This window comes from Plecotus auritus, assembly GCF_963455305.1.
Source record: "Plecotus auritus genome assembly, chromosome: 9".
NCBI classification, from domain to species: domain Eukaryota; kingdom Metazoa; phylum Chordata; class Mammalia; order Chiroptera; family Vespertilionidae; genus Plecotus; species Plecotus auritus.
This window is the reverse complement of record NC_137783.1, coordinates 155,178,228-155,187,305: the sequence shown is the minus strand read 5'-3', so window position 1 is coordinate 155,187,305 and position 9,078 is coordinate 155,178,228. Positions and strand designations below refer to the sequence as shown.

Here is a 9,078-nt window from a genome sequence, read left to right as displayed (position 1 = left end):
CTGTCCTGGGAGCAGCTGTTACACACCTGGACGCGGGTCCCCCCCCCCCCGCCCCCCGCCCCCCATGGCAGATCTGGGAGGCGGAAATGCTGGAATATTGGAAACTCAGGACCAGAGACCTCCGTCGCTTACCGGGAGCCACACAGCACGTGAGGGTGCAGCTCCCGGGGAGTGATGTTAGGGCCTGGGGAGGAGGAGATCCGCGGAGTCTCAGCCCCGGGCTCCGGAGCGCCGCTGGCGGAGGGCGCCGGGCGGGATGGGAGCGGTGGCGGCGCGTCCCGGGCACCGAGTTTCCCGGGCTCTGCACACCTCCGACGGGCTGGCCTCGGTGTCCCGAGCCCTGTTCACGCCGATGCTCTGGGGCGGGAGCCCCCTGCGTCCGGGATAAGCGCACCCGAACCCAGCCGCGCTTCACGCAACCGGGGACTCGCAGGTCCGCCCGCGGGGCTGTCCGCGGAGGGGACGGCCGCGCGCCTCGGGGCGGGGCGGGGGCGGGGCGGCCGGGCGCTGCGGGGCGGGCGTTGCTACAACAGACGCGCCCGCCGAGCCGAGCGGCCGCCGGGCCCGAGCAGGTGGAGCAGGTGGGGCGGGTCCGCGGTCTCGCCGGGCAGAGAATCGCGCGGGTCCTGGGCCACGCGCGCCCCTGGGCCGCCAGAGGACCCTCCCCCACCCTCGCCGGCCTCGCGGGGCCGAGCGGAGGGACGGCCCCGCCACCCGGAGAGGCGCTCCCAGCCTCCCGCAGCCGCGAGGGGCGGGGCCGCAGCCTCCCCTCCCCCCGCCCGGACACCTGCGCGGCGGCGGCGGCGGCGGCTCGCGCGCTCCGGCCGGCTGGGCGCGGCGCCGCTGGGTCCTCGGTCCCCGCGGCCCTGCCAGGTGCGCGCGGCCGCCCGCCCTCCCCAGGGGGCTCCGATCTGACCCACTCGCCGGAGCCGACGGAGGCCAGGCACCAGGTAAGGCGGCGGCCGGGGGCGCGGGGTGGGGGTGGCTGGGCGCCGGGCACGGTCTGGGAAGGACAGGAGGTGCCCCTGGGCGCCCGCCCCTGCGCGCCGGCTGCATTTGGGGTGCGTTTGGACTCCGGGAGCACCAACTACCGGGTAAGCTTCGTCCCGGACCCGCGGAGTCCGGGCTGGGGGTGGGGAGGGGTCTGCGCGCCGGTGGAGGTCGCTTCTCTGCAGAGACCCTCCCCGCCGCTTCTTCTGGAGCAGGGGCCGGTTTAAGACGCTTTAGAAGTGACGTGGGCACAGGGCGCAGGACACCCCCTTTGTCTCCCTCGCGCGCGAACCCCTCACCCCTAACTCGCCCGGCGCCTCCCCTGGGGCCAGGCGGGTGGATCTACCTACAGCGCCCCCCTCCACCCCCCACCCCGCCCCCCGGCTCTCCCTGCCCCAGCTCGCCGCCCGCCGACCCGGTGACCCGGGTCAGGCTGCCTGCCGACGAGCCGGCGCGGGGCCGCCAGGGGGCGCGCGGGGAGCGGGGACCTCGCCACGGTCGCCAGGACTGGAAGACCCAGCTGCGGTCACCCGGCCCCGCACTAGCGCCCGTGCCCCCACCCAGGCGCTCGCTGTCGGTGCAGCGGGCCCTGGAAGACCCGGTCCGGCGTCCCCGGTGTAGGTTCTGGGGTCACAGGATGGGCACCCGGGTCCCCGGGGTCACGCAGAGTCCCCGCAAAGCGCCCTGCTTCGCCCGCCACGCGCCCCAGCCCGGGTTGGGGGTGCTGGTCGGAGCAGGAAAGCCGTCCCCGGTCCCGCCGCCGCCGCCCGTGAATTATGCAGGAGGCGGCACCGGCGCGCGCGCTTCTCAAGTTTCCCTGGCAACTTTCTCCGGGATCCCTCCTCCCGGCGGCCGCGCAGCTCGGCCCCGGCGCCTCCGCAGGGCGCGCACCCGGGCACCCACCGCGCCCTTGCCCCTGAGCTGGGGGCCGCTGGACCGCGGAGCAGGTGCGACCCCCCGCGAGGGTCTCCCCGCCCCGGGGTCTGAGGGTGCGGGCCGGCTGCCGGCTGCCCTCGCGGTGGGTCTGCGCGCTGGCCGGCTCGCACCGGGTGGGCGAGCGGGCGGGCGGGCAGGCGAGGTTCCTGTCTCCGTGGGGCCTGGACGTCCAAAGGGGCGGAGGCCGTGCTGGGGAGCCCTGAAGGCCACCCTGGGGGGCGGGATCCCAGACTGCGCTCCGGCTGGGCGGCTGGGAGCTCAGGCCGCAGGACTGGAGGCCTGGGGCTGGCAGCTGTGGCCAGGGGCCCGGGGTCCTCAGAGACCATCTGGAAATACAGCGGGTCCCCTGGAAATTGGAGGGAGTAAATTGGACAGTTCCGTGACCTCCTTTTGTCTGGAACTCAAGTTGGAATTAATGAGGCCACTGCTAATTAGAGGAGCCCCACGCACGGGCGTTTTGGAAGCCCTCCGTGGGGGGGGTGTGTGTGTGTGGGGGAGGCGGGGGGTTGAGTTCTACCTGGGCCTTGTCCCCCGACTGGACTTTGCTGGCGGGGCAGGGAGAGCCCTGACCCAGGTGTGGGGTGCCCACAGGGAAGAGTGGTCAGTGAGGCCCCTACCTGGGCCCAGCCGGGTGCCTTGGGGGTTGGAGGGTGTCCCCACACGCCTGGGGCCGCTGTCCTTGGAGACCCCAATGTCATGCCCGCTCCCTCGGATAGAAGGGTTGCGCCTCTGCCTGCCCGGAGCTCTGCACCCACTGGGGCTCCGTGGTGATGGGGGCGGTTCCTATGTGGACAGGAGGTGAGCGCCCGCAGGGCCCGCGGGACCCTTGTCTTCTAGGGATGGGGTGTCCTCAGGTGGCCGGATGGGGAGCGCCCCGGGAGCCCCCCCCCCCAAGGGCACTGGCCCCATCGTGCTGAGGGACGCCCGGTTCTCCTGGGGGACGAACGGGTGACAGGTGGCCCCTGGGGAAGAACCATGAGAAGGCGCTCTTTATGAATTTGGCGATCTTACCCCAAAAGGCAGCTCCCGGTGGGCACCCGGCCACTTGGGACAAATTAGATCCCGTTTTGGTGATGGTGGTGGTGGTGGTGGGTGGGAGGGGGGCCCTTGTGGCTTCCGGCTCCAAGCACAGTTTACTTTCCAAAGGCCACTTCGGCCCGGCCGGCGTGGCTCCGTGGTTGAGCGTCGACCTATGAGCCAGGAGGTCACCGTTCCATTCCCGGTCAGGGCCCAGGCCCGGGTTGCCGGCTCGATCCCCAGCGTGGGGTGTGCAGGAGGCAGCCGATCCGCGATTCTCTCTCATCAGTGATGTGTCTCTCCCTCTCTCCCTTCCTCTCCGCAGTCCATAAAAACACATTCAATAATAAAATAAAAAGAAGGCCCAGTTCCACATCCAGGCATTCCAAGAGGTGCGCCCTCATTCCTCATCCGTTCACGCATGTACTTGGCAAGTACTTGGGGTTTTGTTCACCGCCCCGCCTCCCGCCTCCCGCCTCCCGGGGTCACCCTGGGAAGGTGACTTGCTCAGGCCTGGTGGGCACCCCTGGGAGGAGCCTGGCCGCTGGCAGGCGGGGGTCAGGGGTGAGGAGTGCCCCCCGGAGGCTGAGAAGAAAGTTCCCTCGGAGCCTTGCACCTGTATTCTGTAGGTGACGGGAACACGTGGAGGCAGAAGCCGGGGACGCAGAGAGAAAGGGCCGGGAGTTGACCCACGGGGAGGAAAGCGCTCGCAAACCGGGGCTCTTAGGGGAAGCACCCCTCACTCACTCGCCGTATTCCCAAAGCGGGGGCAGAATCGGTGTCCTTTCCCCACGTGCGGTTCGGTGTGGGAGTTGCTGGGGGGCTGGTGTGCCTCCTGCTCCCCAGGATCTGGGGGTGAGGCTCCTGTCCGGTCCCTGGCTCTGGACCCTGAACTCTCTCTCCCGCGAATCCCCGCCTCCTGCTCCGTAGCCTGGAGGCCCAGCGTCCCCCGAGGGCCAGCAGCCCCAGCCGAAAATGCAACTTGACGGCGTCCGTCTGTCCATCCGGAGCCCCGGGGAGGGGACAGTAGCGCGCACAGCGGGGCAGGGGCTGTGATGGAGGTGACCCTGGGTCTGTGGGCTCCACCCCCAGTGTGGGGGGTGCAGGAGGCAGCTGATCAATGATTCACTCTCATCATTGATGTTTCTCTCTCTCTCTCCTTCTCCCTTCCTCTCTGACATCAATAAACACGTATTTTTTAAAAAATAAATAGAATTAAAAAAAAAAAAGGGATCAGGAGACCCTGCCTGTCCGGGGGCTGCCTGGTTTCCCAATGTTCTGATTCTCTGGGCTCCTTCCCGGGGGGGGGGGGGAGGGCCCGGCCCGGTGAGGGCTCCGGCCTGGGCCTGGTGGGGGGCCTGCCAAGGTGCCCGCTGAGCCTGGCAGGTCCCTCCCGGCGCTGCGCTGTCGCCTGGCCCAGCGTTGGGTGGGTGTTTCCCACCGCACGTGCTGCTGGTCACCGCGGCCGAGTCGGTGAGGTTTGGTCGGGGTTTGCAGAGGGTCATCGGCCGTCCCCGCTCCGAGGGCCAGGCCCGCACGGGCAGAGTCTCGGGGGTTGGGATGTGGCGGGGGGGGGGCACGGCTGGGGGTCCCACACCGGGTGTGGTAGAGGGTCCTTTGCTGTTGAAGGTGGAACTTGTGCATCTGATGTCAGCGTTTCGGCGGTGACGGCTGTCACCAGGCGGCTCCCGGGAGCCTCGGGAGGGAGGAGGCCGTGTTCAGACGCCAGCGAGGGGTCCACGGGCAAGGGGTCCACGGGTGGGGCTGGGGGACCCGGAGGAGGCAATGTGGCCCTACAGGAGAGCAGCTCTCCACGCTCCTGATGCGGCGACCGAGGGGTGTCCTCTGGAGATGGGGCTGAGGGTGGGAGAGGGGCCGTGGGCCGCGTGACCCCCAGGCCGTGGGCCCCTCGGCCGTGGAGTCATCTGCCGCCTCGGGCTGTGCTGGCTGGGCTGAGCCGGCCCTGCAGTGCTTTGGGGTGAAGATTGTTTCCAGGGGCTGGAGGGAGGAGTGTGGGGCCAGGGCTTGAAGTCCAGGGGGCCCCAGACCAGCCCCTGTCCCCCAGCCACTCATGTCACCCCTGCAGTGAGAGTGGGAGCCGCCTGCCCTGGCCCGGCCTCTGCCTCCCCCAGGCTCCCCGGGGACCTCGGGAGGGTCCCGGTGCCCAGCAGCCAGGCCTGGGAAGTCCCAGTTGACCCGAGGCACCCTCCCCCCCTCCCCCCGCCCCCCCCCCCCCCGCCAGAACATTGGGGATCGTGGGAGCAGAAGTTCTCGGGCAAGTGCATGGGTTCGGGGAAGATGGCAGCGGGGCAGGGTGCCCTGGGCTTCGGTACATCCGGGCATTTTCTCCAGGGCCCGAGGGGGGACCTGCACTGTGTGGGGCGGCGGGTGGGGGGGGGAGGGCTCGGTGGGGGGGGAAAGCAGAAGGGCAGGCAGGACGATGTTTTAAAAAATACGCTTTTTATTGACTTTAGGGAGAGAGGAAGGGAGAGGGAGGGAGAGATAGAACCATCGACGAGGAGAGAATCAGCCATCAGCTGCCTCCTGCACGCCCCCCACTGGCGACTGAGCCCGCCCCCTGGGTATGTGCCCTGACCGGGGACCAAAACCGTGACCTCCTGGTTCATAGGTCAACGCTCAGCCCCTGAGCCAGGCCAGGCGGGCAAGGGTGACGATTTCCAATGAGACTGACGGCCTGGCCCCCCACTTTCTGAACTTCCCCACCTCCCCGCTCCTGACGATGGGCCGATGGGTCGTTGGCTTCTTGCTGACTCGCAGCCGCTCTGCGTTCGCCCCTGCTCCGCGTCGTCCACCTGGCCGCCTTGCCTTCGCACCTTTGCTGACAGCGTAGCTTTCTGTCCTAAAGAGATTTGACACGGGCCCTGGCTGGTGTGCTCAGTGGTTAGAGCACCGGTCCCCCGCACGGAAGGGTCTCGGGTTCGATTCCCAGTCAAGGGCACGTTCCTGGATAGCAGGTTTGACCCCCGGCCTCGGTCGGGGCAGGTGCGGGAGGCAACCCGTCGATGGGTCTCTCACACATCCATGTCTCTCTCTCCCGTCCCTCCCCTCCCACTCTCTCTAAACAGATCAGTGGGAAAATACATCCTCAGGTGAGGGTGAGCAGAAGGGAAAGGGAAGTGGTGCACGTGGATGTGGTCCCCGTCTTGCCCTTTTCCCGGCGTGATGTGTGCTTTCCGGGTCACCCCGCCCCGTCGCCATCGGACACTCCTGCGCCCTCTCACTCAGCATTTTAATGTCTGGCTTCTCGTCTGCTTTTGGAAAATCCATCAGCAGTCCGCGCCCGGTCTGGTGTGAGGTAGGTCCTGAGGCATCTTTCCGCCGAGTGAGTCTGGCTCGGCCCCTGATTTTGGTCAGGCCCACCCCGCCCCCCACCCCGCCGGCTGCCCTGGGCCCAGCCCCCGGTTCATCTGTCCCTTGCTCTCTGGGTCCCAGCTCTAAGGCCACACGGCGTTTCTGTCCCTTTAAAACAAGCCCCGATCTCGGCGAGACCGCGCAGCCACCTCGCCGATCGCTCCATGTCCCGGTGGAGGAAAGCACCCAGCTCAGAGGGGTGGGCAGCCCAGGGCGCCCGCGGCCCCCGCCGCGCGGACCGGACAGACGCGGGGACCCTGCTGCTCAGGCCCAGGGGCACGGAGCGCTGAGGGGGTGTCATGGTCAGCGAAGGGGCAGAGGCTTCCTGACGAGGGACCCCAGGCCGGCGCCCAGCCCCTCTGTCTGTGATTGTGCCTGGAGGTGGGGGGTGGGGACACCTGGACATGTGGCTGCTGAGAGCCCTGGACACGTGGCTGCTGCCACGTGGGGAAAGGATGGCGTTTGGCAGGCCTTGGGTTAGAGAAAATATTTTATGAGTATTCGTTTCCATGGCTCCTTTTTCTTTTCCTTTTAAAACCGTGGCCACTGGGGAATGGCCTTTGTGGCTGGAACCCCGTGGCTGGCAGGCGGGGTGTGTAGCCTCGCTGAGGGGGGGCTGCACCTGCTTTCTGATCGCTGGCCCTGCCCCCGTGAGTAGGGGGTCTGTTGGGACCCGGGGGTCAGGCACGGCCCCCTGTGGCTTCCCACTCCAGCCTGTTCCCTGCACAGCCTCTGGCCTGCTCTCGGGGCGTGCGCTGAGTTTTGTGGGGGCCCAGGTGATGGGGCACGGGGCAGCCCCCTCCCAAGTCACCTGCTGTCATTGTGGGGACGTGGGCAGCCTTGGGGCCGCCAGAGCTCCGTCACCCCGTGGGCACAGGGATCGGGATAAGGCCCCACCCTGTGCATTACTGGGGGTCCTGTGGGCGCCCCAGCGGGTGGACTCCCTCCCGCCCCATCCCCGGGGCTCCAGATGGCGGCCGGGGGCCGAGGGGTGTTCGGAGGCCCAGGCGGGTGTTGCTGGCACGGTGTGCGTTTGTTGATTTGAAATGTTACCCTGCCATCTTTTATTGAAGAGGGAGCGGGGGTTGCCGGGGAGATGGGGTATTCATTCAGCCACCCGGTTAGGAGGAGCCCTTTCTCCACAGCCTCCGTTATAGGGGAGGGCCGGGGCGGGGCGGGGGGGGGGGCCTCCACAGTGCTGGGGGGTTTAACCCGAGAGGACTCTCCGCCGCGGCCCCGCCCCCTTGGCGGCTGTCAGCAGGCGCCTCGCGGTGGACGCTGTAAGGCTGCGGGGCGGGCGGAGACACGGATTAAACCAACACCAGGAGACCAGGGGCTTTCCTGTGACCTTTCCACCCGCCACTCTTCCCCGAACCCCGCCCCCTCCGCACCCCCAACCTGCCGTCAGCCCTGCATCCTCCGTCCTCTCCTCATGGCGATTTCCAACCATGGACAGAACGCTGTATTCAGTTCTGGTGCCACAGGTCCCTGCGGGCTGCACTCAGTCTCCGGCCTTGACCTTGACCTTGACCTTGACCCTGACCGTTGGTATCTGTACAGAGCTCCCGTGCCGACTGGGGAGAGTGAGTTTTGTACATTTGAATGCACAGGATAAATGGCCAGTCACCCCTTCTCGCTCCGAAGCACATAGGGTGTCTATTTGCGATTCCTCTCGAATAAAGCGATTTTTAAAATGTTATAAACCAGAGCCCACGGAGCCTTCACATTCTTAGAAGCAAACTGCGTAGGCCTAGCTGCTCTCACCTGATGAAGCCGGCTTCCACCAGGGGGTGTTGGGTTGTCTTTTTTTTTTTTTTTTTTTAAATATATTTTATTGATTTTTCAAAGAATGGAAGGGAGAGGGATAGAGAGTTAGAAACATCAATGAGAGAGAAACATCAATCAGCTGCCTCCTGCACACCCCCTACTGAGGATGAGCCCGCAACCGAAGTACATGCCCTTGACCGGAATCGAACCCGGGACCCCTCAGTCCGCAGGCCGACGCTCTATCCACTGAGCCAAACCGGTCAGGGCTGTCTTTTTTTTTTTTTTAATTGATTTCAGAGAGGAAGGGAGAGGGAGGGAGAGAGAAACATCAATGAGGAGAGAGACTCACCGATCGGCTGCAAGCAGGGCGTGTGCCCTGACCGGGAATCGGACCCTGACCTGCTAGTTCCTAGGTGGACGCTCCACCCCTGAGCCACGCCGGCGGGACGTGGCTGTCTTTTTTGTGTCCGTCTCGGGGCCGTTTCCTCTTTGCGCTGCGGCTGGAGGGACGTCGATCCGGCTGTCTGTCCATCAGACACATCCGGGCCGAGAGGGCCGCTGTAAGACTTGGGTTTCCGCTCTGGCTGGTGTGGCTCAGTGGATAGAGCGTCGGCCTGCGACTGAAGGGTCCCAGGTTCGATTCCAGTCAAGGGCACAGGCCCGGGTTGCGGGCTCCGTCCCCAGTGTGGGGCGTGCAGGAGGCAGCCGATCCATGATTCTCTCTCATCATGGATGTTTCTCTCTCTCTCCCTCTCCCTTCCTCTCTAAAGTAAAAAAAAAAAAAAAAAAAAAAAAAAAAGACTTGGGTTTCCTTGGGCACCTTCGCAGCCACATACGGAGTCTTTTTGTTAAACTCGCTTTTCCTGCCGTCACTTTATTTACTTACTATTTTTCTAATCCTCCCGAGGTTATTTTTCCCATTGATCTTTAGAGAGAGGGGGAGGGAGGGAGGAAACGGGGGGGGGGGGAGAGAGAGAGAGAGAGAGAGAGAGAGAG

General features: G+C 66.2%; 1 protein-coding gene across 1 annotated transcript in view; it reads left to right on the top strand.

Annotated features, from left to right (window-relative positions):
- Positions 1-816: 816 nt before the first annotated feature.
- SHANK2 (SH3 and multiple ankyrin repeat domains 2) overlaps positions 817-9,078 on the top strand; it is a 196,253-nt gene continuing 187,991 nt past the window's right edge. The window contains exon 1 of the mRNA XM_080639996.1: positions 817-950. The gene's annotated coding sequence lies outside the window, so the exon portion shown is untranslated. The remainder of the gene's footprint in view (positions 951-9,078) is intronic.